This window comes from Tamandua tetradactyla, chromosome 4 (assembly GCF_023851605.1).
Source record: "Tamandua tetradactyla isolate mTamTet1 chromosome 4, mTamTet1.pri, whole genome shotgun sequence".
Taxonomy (NCBI): Eukaryota; Metazoa; Chordata; class Mammalia; order Pilosa; family Myrmecophagidae; genus Tamandua; species Tamandua tetradactyla.
The window spans coordinates 45,699,948-45,723,430 of NC_135330.1; the positions used below are offsets into that span (position 1 = coordinate 45,699,948).

The following is a 23,483-nucleotide window of genomic DNA, read 5'->3' on the forward strand; positions in this document are numbered from 1 at the left end:
TCTCAACCCTACAGTAGATTCCTGTTTTGCTTACTCTAAAACCTAGAGCTTTTTCAAGGACTGGGTAGGTGCCATATTATCCAGCCCCCTGTTACCTCTCTGAACTCATTTCTCCTCTCTCTCTTCCATTCACTGTCTTCTTCACTATCTTCTTCACTGTTCTTTAAATAGGTTTCATAATTCCTGCTTCAGAATCTTTCACTTGTTTTTTCTATACCTGAGAGATGCTTTCCCCCAGTAGGTTGCATGGCTCATTCATCAGCACCTTTTAAGTTTTTTCCTTAAATGTCTCCTTTTTAATGCTACTTGAACTAACTTTTAAAAATGCGAATTCCTCCCCACACTTCCCTTTTCCATCCATTGTTCTTTTTATCCTTACCATGTTCTACTTATTATTGCCCAATATTTTCACCTTCTAATATGCTATATAATTCACTAATTTGTTGGAATAATTGTTGTCACCCCTCACTAGAATGCAGGCTTCACAAGTGAAGAGTTCATTGCCTATTTTGTTCATTGATGTACCTCCAGTGCATCTTAGGTTCTTGTGCAAGCCTGTGGATATTGTTTAGGTGAAAGAGAAGTGAGAACAGTGAGGGGAAAATCAAGGAAATGAAGATATTAAGACCATTATTGAGATGACGAAGCCCTGCATGAAGCAGTGGCAATACAGTTTATCTGAAGAAGATGGATTATGAGAAACAATTAGATAAAATTGACAAGACTTGAAACACTGAAAATAGAAGGTGATGGAAGAAGGGGAAATGTGATTGATTTCTAGAATAAGTGATAACATTAAAATAGGGAACAAAGAAGCGCCACTGGGACATGCATGTCAGGGCATTTTCAAGACATATACTCTCAGTTGCACAGGATTTTTAGTTGCAAACATGTAGTAAGGGGGAAAAACAAAACAGGTCTATTTCTTGGAAACAATATGAAAATAGAATCACACATTTAAGAGTCATCAACTTATAGGTATAATCAAAGACAGAAGCATAAATGTGGCAGTTGAGATAGATTGAGTGCATGCTTAATTGGACGATGACAACACTATCATACTTTAAATAATAAATCCTCTATAGTAACCAAGATTACTCTAAATACATAGCAAGTTGAAAAGCCAGTTTATCATGGGCAGGCTGTAAATTTTTTCCTAACACCACACCAGCTTGCTCTTCTCCACTACCCACTGCTCCCCAGTGGTGATACTGAGCATCTCATCCCTTATTTGGTTCAGGGAAATAATTTATAGTGTTACTATATATAACGTACATTGTGTGTGTGTGTGTGTGTGTATACACATGTATGAATAATTAATATTTAAAAATAAGTGCTCAACAGAGAAAGGATTAAAGGTATTAAAGGAAATACTTAGGATTTAAGATAATTTAAATCTTCATTTAGTTACCATATAATTTAGTTTTTGCCCAATCACACTGCATGTACACTGACATACACACACACATATACAAAAACCATCACCACCAACTGCACAATAGTATAAAAAAAAATCCCTAATGATGTGATTTTCAGGAAATTTTCTAAATAAAACTAGCTTTAGGCAAAAAATAATTGACATATAAGATCTTGGAAAACTTTGATATAGGAAAAGTCGGATAAGTTTATCTGATTACAGACTGCACTGTGTATTTGGTTACTTTGTTCTTGAGAACAAATGTAAGGAAATTAAATAACAAGCTTATAAATTTGGAAAAGCTTTGAAATCTGTACATCTAGATCTGGATAAATTAGATCTACATCTTCCTTAATTATCTTTCACAATTCACGATGGTAAACTTCTAGCATATTATATATAATTTAGTATTGTTCTTTTTTTTCATAACTGAAATCGCTCATGATTACCTGATTTAATATAAAAATGCATAGCTTTCACACATCCAATGAGACATACCTATTTTCAATTTTCTTATATTTAAGGATTCTAATGTTTTATTATCAGCATTAATAAATGTGCCCAAATTTATTTTATTTTTAAAAATTCTAATAAAAAGAATGAAAATGAAAATGGAAAAAAAGCCAAATTATTGTAAAAAATAATTCTGCACAGATGCTGTTTCTGTGCAGAATTAATTATGGAATTGTGGTACCAATTGCTTGAGCTTCTGTTCATCAGTTGATATATAAAAGTGTCGATAGGGATCTCCATACATAACGCATATATGCTGGTCTGAAACTGTTTTGTACCCCAGAAAACCCATTTTTTTTTATCCTGATTTAATATTGCAGAGTAGGCTCTGTTTGATTGGATTGCTTTCATGGAAACGCGACATGCCCAATTGTGGGTATTACCATTTGATTAGATGGAGCTATGCCTCCCTCTACTCAAGGTGTGTCCTGATTAGTTTACTGGAACGCTTTAAAAGAAGAAATATTTTGGAGAAAACTCAGAACCAACAGAGAGGCAAATATTTAGTGATGCTTGGAGTGCTGGCAGAGAACAGATGCCTACATGTGGACTTTTGGAAATACAGAGCCCAGGAGACATTGCAATGTGCCTCCCATGAGATGCTATGCAAGCCAGAATCCAGAGTTTTATCCCAGAGGCGCTAAATGAAGGCCTACAGGTCTAGAGGGGAAGCCACTGGCATCAGAAGCTGAAAGCAGAGGAAATGGGAATAAGGACCAGCAGACGTCAGCCATGTGCCTTCCCATATGACAGATATTTTTGTTTCAAGGTATCTTTCTCTGGATGCTTTAGTTTGGAAATTTTTATGGCCTGAGAACTGTAAACTTGTAACTTTAGAAATTCTCTCATTAAAAGCCATTCCATTTCTGATATGATGCATTATGGCAGCAATTAACAAAGTAAAACAGCAAGAAAGAAGGAATACTTCAAAGTTTAACACAAAAACGATTAAGGCTGGGGAAAATTCCCAGAGAAGATAGTGGAGTAGGTAGCTGCAGGGCACACTCCTCCACCAAAAGCAGCTACCATTAGCAGAAATGTCTTAAACAGCAGTTCTGGGGCTCAACAGGCCAAGGGTGACAGTTAGTATCAAGAACTAGTAGGACCGGGAGACTGAGAAACTGCAGCAAAGAAATTATGAGGGAATCATGCCGTAGCAGTGGCTGGTGCCCATCCTCCACCTCTGAGGTAAGAAGTCTCAGTATGGTCTGTGGCTGTCTGCTGCAGATGGAGAATGGCATGGAAGCCTTCCTCCCCAGGAATTGAGGGAGCAGGCCAAGTTCTGAGCTTGGTTGCTGATCAATTTGGAATGCTGAGTTCCAGTTCTGAATTGCAGCTATAGATTGCCCTGATAGGGTTTCTCCTTGGACATTGCTTCACGATGATTCCCCCACCTGGGTGGAGCCTGTGGAGGTTGAAAAACATTCCCATCTTAAGGCTACAGGGAATAGTGTGCCAAAGTTCAACATCTGCTAGGCAGGCCAGGAAAATGCAGTTCAGGGAACCAAACAGAAAAGGTTTTCAGTGTCTTTTTGGACACTCTCTCCAATGCCCTTTGGAATGGGTTTGAGTCCCATCATGGGCTCCTGGTCTTATTTTGATCAGTTAAACCCTGGCAATTCTGAAGATCTAGAAGAAGTTGAACCAAGCGTCAACAGCAGAACTTAACTCAAAGGCAATCAATGAGAAAACACTAGGCAAGAGAGAAAATCAGACCATCAGAGTAAACACATCAAGATAATCAGGTGCCTATACATCAGCAAAAAATTACAGCCATGCTAAAGACAAAAAGACATGGTCCACTAAAAGAAACAGATTAAAATGTAAGAGAAGAAACAGAATTTGGAACAACTAATCAAAGATGTTCAAGCAAATCTCCTAAATCAATTCAAGGAGATGAAGGAATATGGCTAGAGAGATAAAGGATATTAAGAAGAACAATGGGTGAGCATAAAGAAGAATGTGAAAGCATGCAAAGAGAATGAACAGAAGTTATGGGAATGAAAGGCATAATTGGAGAGATTAAAATATACTAGAGACATATACCAGCAGATTTCAACAGGCAGAATAAAGAATCAGCAAGTTAGAAGAAAGAGCATCTGAAATTGAACAGATAGAGAAAAGAGTGAAAATAATTGAGTGGGGTCTCAGACAACTGAATGACAGAGTGAAGGACACAAACATACAATTTCTGGTTATTCCAGAAGTAGATAAAAGGCAAAAGGAGTAGAAAAATATTTGAGTAAATGATGACTAAATATTTCCCAACTCTTATTAAAGATTTAAATATACATTTCAAAAAAAGTACAATGTACTCTAAATGGAATGAATCCTAATAGACCTACATCAATACAAATACTAATGAGAATGTCAAATGCCAAAGATAAAGGAAATTCAGAAAGCAGCAAGAGAAAAGCAATTTATCATATAGAAGGGATACTCAACCAGGCTAAGTTTGATTTTTTATCAGGAACTATGGAAGCAAAAAGACAGTGCGTGCTGGTTTGAAAGGATGTATGTACCTTAGAAAAAGCATGTTTTAATCCTAATCCCATTTTGTAAAAGCAGCCGTTTCCTCTAATCCCTTTTCAGTACTGTATATTTGAAACTGTAATATGATCATCTCCCTAGAGATGTGACTCAATCAAGTGTGGTTGCTAAACTGGATTAGGTGGAGATGTCTCTACCCATTTGGGTCAGTCTTGATTAGTTTACTGGAGTCCTATAAAAGAGAATGACAAGAGAGAAAGTCAAGTGATTCTGTGAAAACAGAGAATGCTGCAGCACCACAAAGCAGAGAGTCCACCAGCCAGTGACCTTTGGAGACGAAGAAGGAAAACACCTCCCAGAGAGCTTCATGAAACAGGAAGCCAGGAGAGTAAGCTAGCAGATGATGCCGAGTTCACCATGCACCCTTCCAGCTGAGAGAGAAGCCCTGACTGTGTTGGCCATGTGCCTTCTCACTTGAGAGAGAAACCCTGAACTTCATTGGCCTTCTTGAACCAAGGTATCTTTCTCTGGATGCCTTAGATTGGACATTTTTATACATTTGTTTTAACTGGGACATTTTCTCAGCCTTAGAATTGTAAACTACCGAATTATTAAATTCCCCTTTAAAAAGCCATTCCATTTCTGGCATACTGCATTCTGGCAGCTAGCAAACTAGAACACAGTGCTATAATATATTTAAGATACTGAGAAAATACTTCCAACCAAGAATTTTTTTTCTGGCAAAACTAACTTCAAAAATGTGGGTGATTATTTCCCGGTGTCTGCCCATGCAATAAAAAAAAAAAAAAAAAAAAAATGAAGGTGAGCTTAAAATATTCACAGACAAACAGAAACAGAGAGAGTTCATCAATAAGAGACTTATCCTACCAGAAGTACTAAGGATAGTTCTGCAGATTGAAAGGAAAAGACAAGTGTTGGACAACCTGCTGGGCTTTACCTCAGGAAAAACTGATTCTGGCTACTCTTTCCACCTGACATGTGGGCCTGTCTGGTCTGAGAAAATCTCACTGGGGTCTATAATATCTGATGAGACACTCCCCAAAAAAGGCTTCATATGGCAGGGCAAGAAACAGAAAAACAAGACCTAAAAAATTCTGATCAGTTAAATAGACCCTATGCTAGAGTTCTAAAGAAGTTGAACTGAATTTCAAAGAACAGAAGGAAAACAAAGCCATCCAGCAAGAAAACCCTTGGTAAAAGAGTAAAAACAACCTACAGAATAAACTAATTATGGAAATTAAATGCCTAGACATCAGCAAAAAATAAGGAGTCATCCTAGAAAAATCAAAGATGTGGCCCAGTCAAAAGAACACACCAACACTTCAAATGAGATAAGGACTTGAAACAACCAATTCAGGAAGATCTAACAAATATGCAAAATCTCATAAAAAATCAAAGCAATGAGTTGAGGGGGGATATAAAGTAGATACTGGGTGAACAAAAAGAAGTCAAAAGTTTGAAAAAATAGCAGAACTTGTGGGAATGAAAGGCACAATAGCAGACATGAAAAAAAAACAATGAAAATCTACAATATATATGAGGAGGCAGCGGAAAGGATTAGTGAATTAGAGGACTGGACATATAAAATGTGACACACAAAAGAAAATATAGGGAAAAGAATGGAACAATATAAGCAGGGTCTCAGGGAATTAAATGACAATATGAAGTACACAAATATACATGGTGTGGATTTCCCAGAAGGAGAAGAGAAGGAAAAAGGAGGAGAAACACCAAAAGAGAAAATAATCACTGAATTTTTCCCATCTCTTATGAAAGACATAAAATTACAGACCCAAGAAGTTCAGCATACCCCTAACAGAAAAGATCCAAATAGACATACTCCAAGACACTTACTAATAAGATTGTCAAATGTCAAATATAAAGAGAATTTTGAAAGCAGCAAGATAAAAGTAATCCATCACATACAAGGGAAGCTTGATAAGCCGGTGGATCTCTCAGCAGAAACCATGGAAGTTAGAAGGCAGTGGTATGATGTCCTTAAGAAATGAAAAGAGAAAAACCGCCAACCAAGAATTCTATACCCAGCAAAACTTTCTTTCAAAAATGAGGGGGTGGGGTGGGCAATGGTAGCTCAGTGACAGAATTCTTCCCTGCCATGCCAGAGACCCAGGTTCAATTCCCAGAGCCTGCCCATGGCAACAAATAAAAATAATAAATGGGGGGATATTAAAATATTTTCAGACAAATGATGGCTGAGAGAATTTGTGACTAAGAGACTGGCTCTGCAAGAAATACTAAAGGGAGCACAACAGAGAGGAAAAGGCAAGTGAGAGAAGTCTGGAGATGAGTATAGAAATTAAGACTATCAGTAAAACTAAAAAAGATAAAAGAAAATTACATATGAAATATAAGATCCAAAAGATAAAATGGTAGAAGAAAGTACTGCTTTGCCAGTAATAACATTAAATGCTGATGCATTAAACTCCTCAATCAAAAGACATAGAACAGCAGAATGGATTAAAAAACAGGGCCTAGCTTTATGGTATAAGAGGAGACTCATTTTAGACACAAGGAAAAAAATAGATTGAAAGAGAAAGGTTGGAAAATGATATTTCAGAAAAGACCAGGAGTAGCTATATGAATATCTGACAAATTAGACCTCAAATGTAAAACACCTAAAAGAGACAAAGAATGACATCATGTATTGATAGAAGGAACAATTCAACAAGAAGACATAACAATCATAAATATTTATGCATCGAGTCAGTATGCTCCAAAATACATGAGGAGAATACTGAGAACACTGAAGGGAGAAGTAGACATCTCTACCATAACAGTTGGAGAATTCAATTCCCAGCTCTTATAAATAGATAGAGCATCTAAAGAGAAGATCAATTAGAAAAAAGAGATTTTGAATATGATAATAAATGAACTAGACTTAACAAACATTTACAGAACATTACACCCCACAACAGCAGATACACGTTCTTCTACAGGGCTCACGGAACATTTTCAAGTATAGACAACATGCTGGGTCACAAAACAAGTTTCAATATATTCTATAAGGTTGAAAACATACAAAACATTTTCTAAGCTCATAATGGAATGAAGCTGAAAACCAATAACAGATAGAGGGCCAGAAAATTCACAAATATATGAAGGATAAACAACACACACTTAAAAAAACAGTGGATCAAGAAAATTAAAAAGAATTAAAAGAAAAATCATTAAATAATTCAAAGCAAATGAAAATGAAATTACAACATATCAAAATTTATGGGATGTAGCAAAGGCAGTACTGAGAAAGAAATTTATTGCCTTAAATGCCTATATTAAAATGAAGAGAGTGGTGCAACAGTGGCTCAGTGGCAGAATTTTTGCCTGACATGCTGGAGACCTGGGTTCAATTCCCAGTGCCTGTCCAAGCAAAAAAGAAAGAAGAGCAAAAATTGAGGAGTTAGCTTTTCACTTGGAAGAACTAGAGAAGAATAGCAAATTAACTCTAAAGTAAACAAAAGGAAAAAAATAACAAAGATTAGACCAGAAATGCATGACACTGGGGAATATGACAGCAATCAAGAACATCCACAAAACCAGGTTTTTAAAGGCTATAAGAGCTAGAACTATCAAACTCCTAGAAGAAGATGTTAGGAAGCATCCTCAAGATCTTGTGGTAGGCAGTGATTTTTTAGACTTTATTCATAAAGCAGAAATAATAGATAAGTGGGATTGCCTCAAATTTAAAAATTCTATGCTTCACAGATTTTTTTCAAGAGAGTAAAAAGGCAACCTATTCAATGTGAGAAAATATTTGGGAACCATACAGCCAATAAGGATTTATTATCCTGAACATATAAGTAAATCCTACAACTCAATTATAAAAAGACAAGCAGCCCAATTAAAAATGGGGAAAAGACTCGAATAGACTTATTTCCAAAGAGGAGATACCAATGGACAAAATGTACATGAAAAGATGCTCAACAACACTATTAGGGTAATGGAAATCAAAAGTACAATGAGATATCATTTCACATAATTGGAATTATTAAAAAAAAAGAAAGGTACAAGTTTTGGACAGGATATGGAAAATGAGAACCAGTCATTCACTGCAGTTGGGAATACTAAATGGTAAAAACACTGTGAAAGACAGAAAGCTAAGAACCGAACTGCCATATGATCTGGCAAGCCCACTATTAGGTATATATCCAGAAGAACTAAAAGCAGGTACATAAACAGACATTTCCATACCAGTGTTCAAAGCTGCATTATTCACAATCACCAAAAGATGGAAACAACTTAACTGTCCATCAATGGACAAATGGTTAAGTAAAATGTGGTATATATATATATATATATATATATGATGGGATATTATCCAGCAGTAAGAAGGAATGAAGTCCTGATGCATGCAAAAACATGGATCAATCTGGTGGATATTATGTTGAGTGAAATAAACCATACATAAAAGGACATATTGTATGACATCACTAACATGAACTACAAATAATTAGCAAACTCACAACATTGGAACCTAGAATATAGGTTATCTATATTCTAGAGAGAATGGGGGTAGAGAATAGGTAGCTGATGCTTAATTCTGTTTAGGATGATTGTAAATATTTGGAAATGGATAGAGGTGATGGTATCACCTCACTGTGTGTATAATTCAGCACTGAATTATGCATGTGAATGGGGCATTATAACATAGAGAACCTTGTGGCGGATGATGTCTGTGGTGAATATTACAAATATAAGAATATCCTTTCATGAACTATGACAAAAGTATATCACTAGTATCCAGTGTAAATAATAGGGTGCTATATAGGAAAATGCATACCTAATACAAACTATGAACTATATTCAACAGTAATATTTTAGTATTTCAACCATAAATAAATCCATGAGACAAAATTAGGTCAGTGGTTATGCAGGATTGGGGAAGGATAGAGGGATGGAAAGGTGACTGCTAAGGGGTATGGAGATTTTTGGGGTGGAATAATGAAAATTTTCTAAAGTTGACTGTGGTGATGAATATACAACTCTGCCATTATACTAAAAAACACTGACTGTACATGGACAGATTGTATAGGAAGTTGAATACATCCAAGTAGAACTGCTAAAAATTATTAATGCTGATTATAACCCATAATGTTAACATTCAGGACGTTGAGAAATGATACTCAAACTGAGAAACAGAGTTTTTATTCTATTTAATGTATTTATTCTTTTCCTGGAAGGAGGCTATCAAAAGCAAAGGAATACAGTCTTCGAAGCCCAACAATAATGTTTCCCTGAGTTGCTCTACTGGATGGTGTCTGAACACCATGAGAGCAATTATATGTGCTTGGGGGATAGCCTTGAGAATCATGGCATATGGAGCTAAACAGCTGTTGAATGCAAAATTGAACCTTTTCAAAAGTTTGTTTAGGGCCAATTTGTCTTCTAAATGTGATAAATGAGCTCTGTATTTCTGTAGTTAATAATACATGTGGATTTTGTTTTATATGGGTTGTTAAAACTAGAAAGGATACAAAAATATAGTAAGTGGAAGAAGGGCAGTGCATTTGATTTATTTTCAACTTTTCCTGCAGTGTAGCTACTACATATTAGTTTCACAGTTGGGGATTTTTTCAGAGAATAAAAGAAAACCCAATAATCTTCCTAATTCAAAAAGAAAAAAACTTAAAATGTCTTTTATATCTACAGTTAGGAAGTAATTACATAAGCAAGTAATACATATCCAAATTTATTTAGAATAAAAGAAAAAGGGTAAAGATAATTTACTTGAAAATAACTCTTCACTAGTTTATATCAAATTTCCCTACAATTCTATATGTTGTAAAGATAAATTTCACCCCAAGATTATAGTAATACACAGAAGTCATGAAATTATTTCAACTAGAAGCAGATGAAGAAAATCTACACATAAAAAAAAAGTAACAATAAAACAATGAAAAAATACTGGATCAAAAGAAGAGTAAACAGCTCTTTGTCTGCCGGCCCGCCGCACAACGCCCACGCCCTGCAGCAGCCAGCCCGCCCGCCCTCCTCTCCCCTCCTTGTTCACTGGCCCGCCGCGCGGCACCCACGCCCCACAGCAGCTGGCCACCCGCCCTACTCTCCCTCTCCCCTCTTCCCCCTCCTGCTCCAGCGGCTCTCCAACCACCACCATGCCCTCTTCCACCTTCACCGGTTCCTCCGCCACCGGCCTCGACAGCCTTGCCACCCTCACCTTTCCTCCTCCAGAACAGTTACTGGGGGAGTAGAGACAATACAGAGCAGCTCTCGGAGCCACGACGGAGATCAAAGGGACGGTGTACCCCATCCTGGAACGGCTGACTGTCTGGGAGAACCAGCTCCGGTGAGATCACCGAGGGGCACGGGCTTTCCCAGGCGGGATGGCAAGTGGCCGGAGTCCCTCCATTCCTCCTTCCCAGGCCAGTTGGCAGAATTGGGCAGGCAGTCCCCTTGGGTCGCGGCGGCTGGCGCCCCCACCATGTGAGGCCCCCTGGACCAACTGAGAGAGTTGGGTTGGAAATCCCCAGACTGCAGAGAACGGTGACCGGGGGGGGTCCCTTCCAAACACATGACTCCCCGGTCCAGCTGGGAACAGTGCACTCTCCCAGGCTGCAACAGCTGGCGCCCTCCCATCACGCTTGGTGCCCCAGGCCGACTAGGAAATTCGGTCGGGTGCTCTCCCATGCTGCGGCGGCCAGCGACCCTCTCCTCCTTCGGACCCCCTGGCCGGCTGGCACTCTTCCAAGATGCTTCGGCTGCCAAACCTCCCCTACGGCGAGAGTTTTCCAGAGTTAAAGGACCCACAGCAACTTTCACGGTGGAACCCGCAGACAAACGTGTGCCACAAGCGCCACCTACTGGGCAGGATAAGAAAAACAGAACCCAGAGATTTCACAGAAAAATCTTTCAACCTGTGGGGTCCAACACCCAGGGAAATCTGACTAAATGCCCAGACGCCAGCAGAAGATAACGTATCACGCTCAGAAAATTGAAAATATGGCCCAGTCAAAGGAACAAACCAATAGTTCAAATTAGATACAGGAGCTGAAACAACTAATGCTGAATATACGAACAGAAATGGAAAACCTCTTCAAAAACGAAATCGATAAATTGAGGGAGGACATGAAGAAGACATGGGCTAATCAAAAAGAAGAAATAGAAAAACTGAAAAAACAAATCACAGAGCTTATGGAAGTGAAGGATAAAGTAGAAAAGATGGAAAAAACAATGGATACCTATAATGATAGATTTAAAGAGACAGAAGATGGAATTAGTGATTTGGAGGATGGAACATCTGAATTCCAAAAAGAAACAGAAACTATCCGGAAAAGAATGGAAAAATTTGAACAGGGTATCAGGGAACTCAAGGACAATGTGAACTGCACAAATATATGTGTTGTGGGTGTCCCAGAAGGAGAAGAGAAGGGAAAAGGAGGAGAAAAACTAATGGAAGAAATTATCACTGAAAATTTCCCAACTCTTATGAAAGACCTAAAATTACAGATCCAAGAAGTGCAGTGCACCCCAAAGAGATTAGACACAAATAGGCGTTCCCCAAGACACTTACTAGTTAGAATGTCAGAGGTCAAAGAGAAAGAGAGGATCTTGAAAGCAGCGAGAGAGAAGCAATCCATCAAATACAAGGGAAACCCAATAAGACTATGTGTAGATTTCTCAGCAGAAACCATGGAAGCTAGAAGACAGTGGGATGATATATTTAAGTTACTAAAAGAGAAAAACTGCCAGCCAAGACTCCTATATCCAGCAAAATTATCCTTCAAAAATGAGGGAGAAATTAAAACATTCTCAGACAAAAAGTCACTGAGAGAATTTGTGACCAAGAGACCAGCTCTGCAAGAAATACTAAAGGGAGCACTAGAGTCAGATACAAAAAGACAGAAGAGAGAGGCATGGAGAAGAGTGTAGAAAGAAGGAAAATCAGATATGATATATATAATACAAAAGGCAAAGTGGTAGAGGAAAATATTGTTCAAACAGTAATAACTCTAAATGTCAATGGACTGAATTCCCCAATCAAAAGACATAGACTGGCAGAATGGATTAAAAAACAGGATCCTTCTATATGCTGTCTACAGGAAACACATCTTAGACCCACAGATAAACATAGGTTGAAAGTGAAAGGTTGGAAAAAGATATTTCATGCAAATAACAACCAGAAAATAGCAGGAGTGGCTATACTAATATCCAACAAATTAGACTTCAAATGTAAAACAGTTAAAAGAGACAAAGAAGAACACTATATACTAATAAAAGGAACAATTAAACAAGAAGACATAAAAATCATAAATATTTACGCACCGAACCAGAAAGCCCCAAAATACGTGAGGAATACACTGCAAACACTGAAAAGAGAAATAGACACATATTCCATAATAGTTGGAGACTTCAATTCACCACTCTCATCAATGGAAAGAACATCTAGACAGAGGATCAATAAAGAAACAGAGAATCTGAATATTGCTATAAATGAGCTAGACTTAACAGACATTTATAGGACATTACATCCCACAACAGCAGGATACACCTTTTTTTCAAGTGCTCATGGATCATTCTCAAAGATTGACCATATGCTGGGTCACAAAGCAAGTCTTAACAAATTTAAAAAGATTGAAATCATACACAACACTTTCTCGGATCATAAAGGAATGAAGTTGGAAATCAATAATAGGTGGAGTGCCAGAAAATTCACAAATACGTGGAGGCTCAATAACACACTCTTAAACAACAAGTGGGTCAAAGAAGAAATTGCAAGAGAAATTAGTAAATACCTAGAGGCGAATGAAAATGAAAACACAACATATCAAAACTTATGGGACGCAGCAAAGGCAGTGCTAAGAGGGAAATTTATTGCCCTAAATGCCTATATCAGAAAAGAAGAAAAGGCAAAAATGCAGGAATTAACTGTCCACTTGGAAGAACTGGAGAAAGAACAGCAAACGAATCCCAAAGCAAGTAAAAGGAAAGAAATAACAAAGATTAGAGCACAAATAAATGAAATTGAAAACATGAAAAAAATAGAGAAAATCAATAAGACCAGAAGTTGGTTCTATGAGAAAATCAATAAAATTGATGGGCCCTTAGCAAGATTTACAAAAAGAAGAAGAGAGAGGATGCAAATAAATGAGATCAGAAATGGAAGAGGAGACATAACTACTGACCTCACAGAAATAAAGGAGGTAATAACAGGATACTATGAACAACTTTACGCTAATAAATACAACAATTTAGATGAAATGGATGGGTTCCTGAAAAGACATGAACAACCAACTTTGACTCAAGAAGAAATAGATGACCTCAACAAACCAATCACAACTAAGGAGATTGAATCAGTCATTCAAAAGCTCCCTAAAAAGAAAAGTCCAGGACCAGATGGCTTCACATGTGAATTCTATCAAACATTCCAGACAGAATTAGTACCAACTCTCCTCAAACTCTTCAAAATAATCGAACAGGAGGGAAAACTACCTAATTCATTCTATGAAGCCAACATCACCCTCATACCAAAACCAGGCAAAGATATTACAAAAAAAGAAAACTACAGACCAATCTCTCTAAAGAATATAGATGCAAAAATCCTCAATAAAATTCTAGCAAAACGTATTCAACAACACATTAAAAGAATTATACATCATGACCAAGTAGGATTCATCCCAGGTGGCCAAGGATGGTTCAACATAAGAAAATCAATTAATGTAATACACCACATCAACAAATCAATGCAGAAAAATCACATTATCATCTCAATTGATGCAGAGAAGGCATTTGACAAGATTCAACATCCTTTCCTGTTGAAAACACTTCAAAACATAGGAATACAAGGGAACTTCCTTAAAATGATAGAGGGAATGTATGAAAAACCCACAGCTAATATCATCCTCAATGGGGAAAAATTGAAAACTTTCCCCCTAAGATCAGGAACAAGACAAGGATGTCCATTATCACCACTATTATTCAACATTGTGTTGGAAGTTCTAGCCAAAGCAATTAGACAAGAAAAAGAAATACAAAGCATCAAAATTGGAAAGGAAGAAGTAAAACTATCACTGTTTGCAGATGATATGATACTATACGTAGAAAACCCAGAAAAATCCACAACAAAATTACTAGAGCTAATAAATGAGTACAGCAAAGTAGCAGGCTATAAGATCAACATTCAAAAATCTGTAGCTTTTCTAAACACTAGTAATGAACAAGCTGAGGGGGAAATCAAGAAACGAATCTCATTTACAATCGCAACTAAAAGAATAAAATACCTAGGAATAAATTTAACCAAAGAGACAAAAAAACCTATATAAAGAAAACTACAAAAAACTGCTAAAAGAAATCACAGAAGACCTAAATAGATGGAAGGGCATACCGTGTTCATGGATTGGAAGACTAAATATAATTAAGATGTCAATCCTACCTAAACTCATCTACAGATTCAATGCAATACCAATCAAAATCCCAGCAACTTTTTTTTCAGAATTAGAAAAACCAATAAGCAAATTTATCTGGAAGGGCAGGTTGCCCCGAATTGCTAAAAACATCTTGAGGAAAAAAAACGAAGCTGGAGGTCTCGCAATGCCGGACTTTAAGGCATATTATGAAGCCACAGTGGTCAAAACAGCATGGTATTGGCATAAAGATAGATATATCGACCAATGGAATCGAATAGAGTGCTCAGATATAGACCCTCTCATCTATGGACATTTGATCTTTGATAAGGCAGTCAAGCCAACTCACCTGGGACAGAACAGTCTCTTCAATAAATGGTGCCTAGAGAACTGGATATCCATATGTAAAAGAATGAAAGAAGACCCGTATCTCACACCTTATACAAAAGTTAACTCAAAATGGATCAAAGATCTAAACATTAGGTCTAAGACCATAAAACAGTTAGAGGAAAATGTAGGGAGATATCTTATGAATCTTACAACTGGAGGCGGTTTTATGGACCTTAAACCTAAAGCAAGAGCACTGAAGAAGGAAATAAATAAATGGGAACTCCTCAAAATTAAACACTTTTGTGCATCAGAGAACTTCATCAAGAAAGTAGAAAGATAGCCTACACAATGGGAGACAATATTTGGAAATGACATATCAGATAAAGGTCTAGTATCCAGAATTTATAAAGAGATTGCTCAACTCAACAACAAAAAGATAGCCAACCCAATTACAAAATGGGAAAAAGACTTGAACAGACACCTATCAGAAGAGGAAATATGGATGGCCAAGAGGCACATGAAGAGATGCTCAATGTCCCTGGCCATTAGAGAAATGCAAATCAAAACCACAATGAGATATCATCTCACACCCACCAGAATGGCCATTATCAACAAAACAGAAAATGACAAGTGCTGGAGAGGATGCGGAGAAAGAGGCACACTTATCCACTGTTGGTGGGAATGTCAAAGGGTGCAACCACTGTGGAAGGCAGTTTGGCGGTTCCTCAAAAAGCTGAATATAGAATTGCCATACGACCCAGCAATACCATTGCTAGGTATCTACTCAAAGGACTTAAGGGCAAAGACACAAACGGACATTTGCACACCAATGTTTATAGCAGCGTTATTTACAATTGCAAAGAGATGGAAATAGCCAAAATGTCCATCAACAGAAGAATGGCTAAACAAACAGTGGTATATACATACGATGGAATATTATACAGCTTTAAGACAAGATAAACTTATGAAGCATATAATAACATGGATGGACCTAGAGAATATTATGCTGAGTGAGTCCAGCCAAAAACTAAAGGACAAATACTGTATGGTCCCACTGATGTGAACGGACATTCGAGAATAAACTTGAAATATGTCATTGGTAACAGAGTCCAGCAGGAGTTAGAAACAGGGTAAGATAATGGGTAATTGAAGCTGAAGGGATACAGACTGTGCAACAGGACTAGATACAAAAACTCAAAAATGGACAGCACAATAATACCTAATTGTAAAGTAATCATGTTAAAACACTGAATGAAGCTGCATCTGAGCTATAGTTTTTTTTTTTTTTTACTATTATTACTAGTTTTATTTCTTTTCTCTATATTAACATTTTATATCTTTTTCTGTTGTCTTGCTAGTTCCTCTAAACCGATGCAAATGTACTAAGAAACGATGATCATGCATCTATGTGATGATGTTAAGAATTACTGAGTGCATATGTAGAATGGTATGATTTCTAAATGTTGTGTTAATTTTTTTTTCTTTCCATTAATAATAATAAAAAATATATATAAGACTTTTCCTCACTACTTCAGTGGACTCACTGCTTGGAACTTACACAGAGGATTGAAACATGAGCTCGTCAATTCAATCTTATTCTCCAACATGACCTTCTAAATTAGATTGCTTTTATATATTCTAGCATATTTTATTTTGTAAAAGACTTCTTAAATATCAATCTATGATAACAGCAAGCAAGTTTCTCCTTAACCTTGTAGGGGTGGAGTCAGAATTAAAGGTAGAAGAAGTATGATTTAAAAAAAAAAAAGAAGTGTAAACAAACCATAAATATACCACATTCCTCAATGAAAGTACTTCTATTAAGGAATCTACTTTCAAATTTATATTAAGAATGTAAAGTGTTTTCTAATCAAAATCCTAATAATGTCATATAATCTGAAAGAAAATGAACATGCCTGAGTTATCATCCTACTTTCACCACTTATTAGAGAGGGATCTCTCTGAGCTTCAAGTTTTTCTCCGGTGAAATGGTTAAAATTTCTCCTACAGCAATTGGTGGTTGTAAAGCTAAAAGGACATAACGCATATCAAGTGGTCAGCATCACTCCTGACCCACATTAATTATTTTAAAAAATATACAAACTGTTAAGTTATTTACTATTAAAAAAGCAAAAGCACAAATAACTTTAGTGGGAACTTACTGGAAATATCTACTCCTTATTCCTCAATTAAGCCATAAGTTTATACTTTTCCTGATATAAGTGCCGAATGTTAGCATTGTTAATTTTAGGAAGAGACAGGCTACCTGCATTTTAAATTATCCCAAGAAAAACTGCTTTGAACCATACTATGCACAAACTTTCACAAGGTCACATCCATATGCAAATAGAGCACAATGTAATAGGAAAAATCAGCAATAAGACTGAACCAAAAATATCAGTGAGGGAGTAAATGGGCACTTAATTGGCACAGAATAGATAGAGGAAGGAAAAAACAAACAAGTTTGCTAAAGACCTGTGGTATTGAACACAATCCAATAGTGTATCAAAAAGAAAAGAAAAAACATTGTGTGAGAAAATGTTGGTGCTAATTGAAAAAGTAAAGTGAAACAAGAAATGTATTTGTATATTGTAAAATGGCAGACACACACACACACATCCATTATATACAGCTATGTGGAATTGCTATTGACTTTTTTTTTCCAGTGATCAACATATATCCAACTAATGAATCCTATCTAAAATATACAAAGAAATCCTACAAGTCAATGCCATATTTAAGAAACATATGCAGAAAGAGGATATCTAAACATCAAAAAATATGAAACAGCATTCAAGGTCTTTATTAAGGAAATGTAAATTAAAAGCATAATGAGATATTACTACCCTAACACCAGAAGGCTTAAAAAATATAAAGCCAGAAAATGTCAAGTGTTGATAATAATGTGGAGGAACTAGAACTGATATAATATTGCCACTATAAATTGGTACAATAATTTTAGAAAAATATTTGAAAGAATCTACCATATAAACACAAACAAACCTTATGAGCCAGTAATTTCACTGCTGGTATGCAGCCAATGGAAATGTGAACACGTGTGTATCAAAAGACACACACATACAGCAAGCAGTTTCATAGCAGCACTATTCTAAACCTCATATAGAACAATTTCTAAATGTCAATAAACAATATGGTCCATAAGTAAACTGAGGAATTGAATACTGCACTGAATGAATCTAACAAATTTAATGGTGAGTGAAATCAACACAAACATAATTCTTCCATTAATATAAAGCTCAAAATCAGGCAAACAGATTTTATGTTTGGTGTCAGAAAGCAAGAGGTTTGTTATGTTTATCAAGAGGGAGTGATGGAAAGGAGGCATGAAATGTCTTCTTGAGTATTAATAATATTCTACTTTTCAAAAATAGATGATGGTTATTCAAACGTTTTCAAAGTTAAAAACTTATGATCGTACACTTTTCTTGTTTTATAACAATAAAATATTTGTCAACAAAAGTTGATTCATATTTTTTTCTTCATGAACAGGGTACATAACATGTCATCTATATCTCTATCTCCATCTCTATGATTCTCTCTCTCTAGCTATCTATCTAACTATAGCTAACTAGCTGTGACAAAACTAGCTTAGATCTCTATGCTTAAGTGATTATTATTCTAATGTGATTTTGCAAAAAAATGAAGTGTAAAAATCTGACATATGACAGATTATGAAACACAAATGATTTATTTTTAGATAATTAAAATAAGACTTCATTTAAAAATCCAATCCATATATGATCAACTTACATTATTTCATGTTAATTTTGCTTCCTTTTAGGGCCATAGACATACACATGATAAATCGGCCTTTTATTAGAAACTAATTTATAGATTATTCTTCCTTATTTCATTTGGTTATATAGGTACCTGAGCCAGTTCAAATCTGTTGTGTATCCTAGAAAATCCATGTCCATCGATCCTTTTTCAATATTATTGGGTGGCATCTTTTTTATTGCTTCTATGGAGATGTGACTCACCCAACTGTGGGTGGTAAGTTTTGATTAGACGGTTCCATGGAGATGTGCCTCCACCCAATTAGGGTGGGGATGCTTACCGGAGCCCTTTAAGAGGGAACCATTTGGAAAAAAAAGCTATGAGAGAGCCATGAGAGCCATGAAAGAAACCAGAGCCACCAGAACCGACAGAGCCAACAGAATGGACAGAGGCCCAGGGAAGCCACTGAAGAGAAAGCTAGTTGATCTCACCATGTGCCCTTCCAGCTGAGAAAGAAGCCCTGACTATGTTTGCCATGTGCCTTCTCTCTTGAGAGAGAAACCCTGAACTTCATCGGTCTTCTTGAACCAGGGTGTCTTTCCCTGGATGCCTTAGATTGGACATTACTATAGACTTTTTTTAATTGGGACATTTTTCTCAGCCTTAGACTGTAAACTAGAAACTTACTAAATTGCGCTTTTCAAAAGCCATTCCATTTCTGATATATTACATTTTGGGAGCTTGAAAACTACAATGGTACCCATAATTCCAAAGTGTACACTTATCTCTAATAAGAAAGAAATGAATTTTTTCTTTTTTATTAAACTCAATTCTAAAAAGTACATTAAAAATAGCATTATTATAAATCTAGCCTATTTGAAATATTCTGCTTTTCTAAATGATAAAATGATAACTGCATTCCAGATTTCATTTGATTATTAAAGCACTTAAGTCTTTTTAAATAATCAAAATATCTGATATTAATAAGAGTCTACAGAATTCATGCAGTTAATAGTCAAAACCCAAGCCTTGATGATAAGAATATCAAAAATTGTCTCATAAGAAAAAAATGCAAAAATAATGAAAAAGAAAAAATACACAAAAAAGAAAAAAAATACACAAAAAGAAAGGAAAATTTTAAAATTAACTCAATAGGTTCATTTGGAAATATTTTTCAAAGCAATATTGCTTAAAGCAAAACAAGAAACAGTTTCCTAAGGTTGAGGATAACTTGAGGGAATAAAAATACCATGAATTAGAGGATAACACTTGCAATTTATTTCTTACTCCTTTGTCTCACCAGAAAGTTTTCTTATGTTTTATGATGGTAATTATAAAATTAAATGGCAGTCATCTGTTTACATTAATCTAAATTAGTGAATATATAATTTATTTTTCACTAAAAATCTTTATTACAAAAGATTACTTAAGTTACTTTATTAAACTTTTGAGAAACTCTTGAAGAAAAGGAAGCAGCACCATTATATATAAATTTAGAGCTACCAAGAGTCTTGGAAATCATCTAGTCTTGCCACTTCATTATATAAATGAGGTACCTGGAACCCAGGAAGGTCAACTAGCTAGCTCTGCATCATGTAAGTGGAATCAGACCTGAAACTGGTACCCAGACCTTTTAATTCATAAATCAAACATCCATTCTAAATATGTTATGCTGGTTTCCAAGTTCTATGGTTAAAAAGTGTTTTGGAACTTTGCTTGATTTGATCAATCTAATTCTCTTTTTCTTTTGCTCTTTGATAATAAAGTTATAAGAAAGCAGACTTTAATTGTTCTAGATTGATATAAAAGTCTGTTAGAATGGTGTGATATCTTTGGATCATTTTCTTGAACAATAAATAATGCTATGAATGTGCAGGTTAATATATCTTTGACAGACTGACAAACAAATGAGCTGTTTTATTTTTCTTTTTGTTTATGTTTTGTTTTGTTTTGAATGGAAAATCTTTCCACAGTGTTTATTGGTAATAGTTAGGTTTAACTGAATTATAATTCTAACGAACAAGTCAAGGATCCCTATATTTTGGATTCCCAGCTTTTGTAAAGGTTACAAATAAATATTAGGTCACAGCTGTCCGCAATGACTCAGATGTTTCTTTCTAATGAATTCACCAGAACATTTTCAAAGTTCTGCAGTGGCCAACAGACCATAGGAAGCCATTTCTTTAGGCTCCTGCTTGAAACCAACAGCTCCATCAAACTGCTGGCCTTGATTAAGGGCCAAACGAATAAGCTTTTATTCGAAGTATTCATATATTAATACTTTGAAATATAACTTCCTTCATATTCATTTATTATGCTAATTTGGGCTTTTAAAGAGTAAACTATAAACACTGATTAGTTTCTATTATGTCCTAAAGTAGCCTGCTTTTTTTTCTCTTACCAAACATAAAGATGTTTTACAACTGCACATAGTTACAGCTATTGAACTAACAAAAAGCTTTAGAAAATATTGATGATATAGAAGAAAAAATATGGTGCTTCTTTTCTTTTCTCAGCCAAAGATAGTACCTTATAGTAGTTTTGGTTTCTTTCAAATGTGAATAATGAATTTAAAGATATTTATGCCATTTAGGTTTATTTTTTCTCCCTTATGCTAGTCATTCTCATTTTAACATTTTTCTAAGCACCTAATACAAAATGCAATTCAATGTAGTCCTAGTTCTTTATCCCACTGCAGTAATTTTGGAGCTTAATTTTGAAATAAAAATAATAAACTATAAGAGTGTTAATTATAAGAAGCATATCGAACACACGAAAAATCCTCCATGTGGGAATAAATATATTTCACTAGCAAATAAACCCTTAACTTTTAAATTACCTAATTATTTATAGTTAGCTTTGTGGGAAAAGTGAAAATGCACATAATGAATTTCTGTATGTTCTCAAATGAAAAATACAAAGGTATATCAATGCAAAATGTTCGTGTTTCTCCATGACATAAGCATTAAGTTTAGTTTATTCTACATAATTAGTATAGTGATTTAAACTATATTTGACATTGTCAATGTTTTCTTGAACTTGCTCCAACCATAAAATGGCAGCTTAAAATAGTATGTGCAATATAACCAATGCCCAGATGTCTCTCCAATCTTTACATGTAAAGCACAAGCATGAATCAAATGCAAATTTAATGTCAAGGAGCATATACTATTATTGAATCATTTATATATGCAAATTATTTTTTGCCATGACTATTTCCCTAATTCTGTTCCCCATAATTTCAATGAATAACTTTTTAAAAAAATTTTAGAATAATTCATTTATGGTATTGAATTTTTAAAAGCTTTTAAGAGGTCTTCTACAGAAAGAGCAGTAATACATGAAGAATTAAAGATAAAAACTGTGATCTGTAAACAGTATTAAATTATATAGGTGCATTAAAACATGTGCAAACTAAACAATATAACTCTGGGCTATAAAAGATAAGTTAATATAAAATAAACTACAAAGATTTGAGGAGAGTATTAACAGAAGTAAATGTATGCATTTTATTTAGGTACAAAAGTGAACAAGTCTTCTTGGAGAGTAATTGCTTCAGTCCATTTCTCTCTTCTACTTGCCACCATCAGTCCAGGTGTGGCTGTAACAATTGGCCTACTTTTTCATATCCTATGAATTACCCTCCATAAAAATAATACAGCTATACACTATCTCTAAACAACCACCTGTAAGCCTGTAGAGCACACATTAAAATACAAAATCACATGCACAATTAGAAAAGAGAACTTTACTCCGGTTCTTAAAGTGTTTATTCTGTGTCATGTGGAATAAGTTTAATCAGAACAAGGTTGCCAGGTAACAACAAGACAGCTTTGTGCTTAAACCATGGTTACTATAGAATTTAATTGGGTGGCACTTGATTAGTCTTGGAGAGGTCAAGCCCACAAGCTCACTACTACAGATGCTATTTTGATTTACTTTTTAAATAACAGAGAGTTAGCTCAAGCAACTATAAAGCCAAAAAGCTTTCATTAGGTTTCTAACTACATGGGTTAGAAAACACATTTTTCTAAAAGCTACACTTGTGATAGCTACAACTAATGATGTTGCATTCCTGCAGTTCATTGTATGAGGTCTAAAGAGATACTGTTATTACACTACAGTTGGCTAAGTGTTTCCTGATGTTTTCGATATTGATAATGAAAAAGGTAAAGCCTCCCTGCCACAGGGCAGCTACAAGCAACAGAAAGAGACTGCAACCAGGTTTATGGCCGTGGAGTGATGTCCGCATCTGGAGAGGGTTGTTAGGCCACCACTGCAGTTGTCATTGCCGCTCTTGGGGCTTGAGTGCCACATCCCTTGATCTAGAGAAATTCATTTTAGGAACTCAGGTGCCAGATGTTTTTCTCTGTTGCTTCACATAAAAAATTAAAATATAAATATAATCCAAAACAGTGTTCACTTTATTCATTATGTAAATGGAAGCAAACAGAAGTAATAGAACACTGAAAATTACTTTATTTTCATTATTGTTTGTTTTATAAATTACAATCTCATTGCCTTTTAGTCATTCATTCTATCTGAAATGACTACAAATTTTAAAACACAATGGAAAAAATGATTTTAAATCCAAGTAC

General features: G+C 35.5%; 1 protein-coding gene, 1 long non-coding RNA gene and 1 other non-coding gene across 3 annotated transcripts in view; 1 reads left to right on the forward strand and 2 right to left on the reverse strand.

The window, feature by feature from the left end:
• The window catches only part of BRINP3 (BMP/retinoic acid inducible neural specific 3), a 553,553-nt gene that overhangs the window by 156,217 nt on the left and 373,853 nt on the right, over nucleotides 1–23,483 (reverse strand). The gene's annotated exons all lie outside the window — the stretch shown is intronic.
• LOC143680773 (uncharacterized) overlaps nucleotides 1–23,483 on the forward strand; it is a 79,776-nt gene that overhangs the window by 1,008 nt on the left and 55,285 nt on the right. The window lies entirely within an intron of this gene.
• LOC143681956 (small nucleolar RNA SNORA2/SNORA34 family) lies at nucleotides 20,991–21,127 on the reverse strand. The gene has a single exon (XR_013174991.1). It is a non-coding gene; the product is annotated as a small nucleolar RNA SNORA2/SNORA34 family (small nucleolar RNA).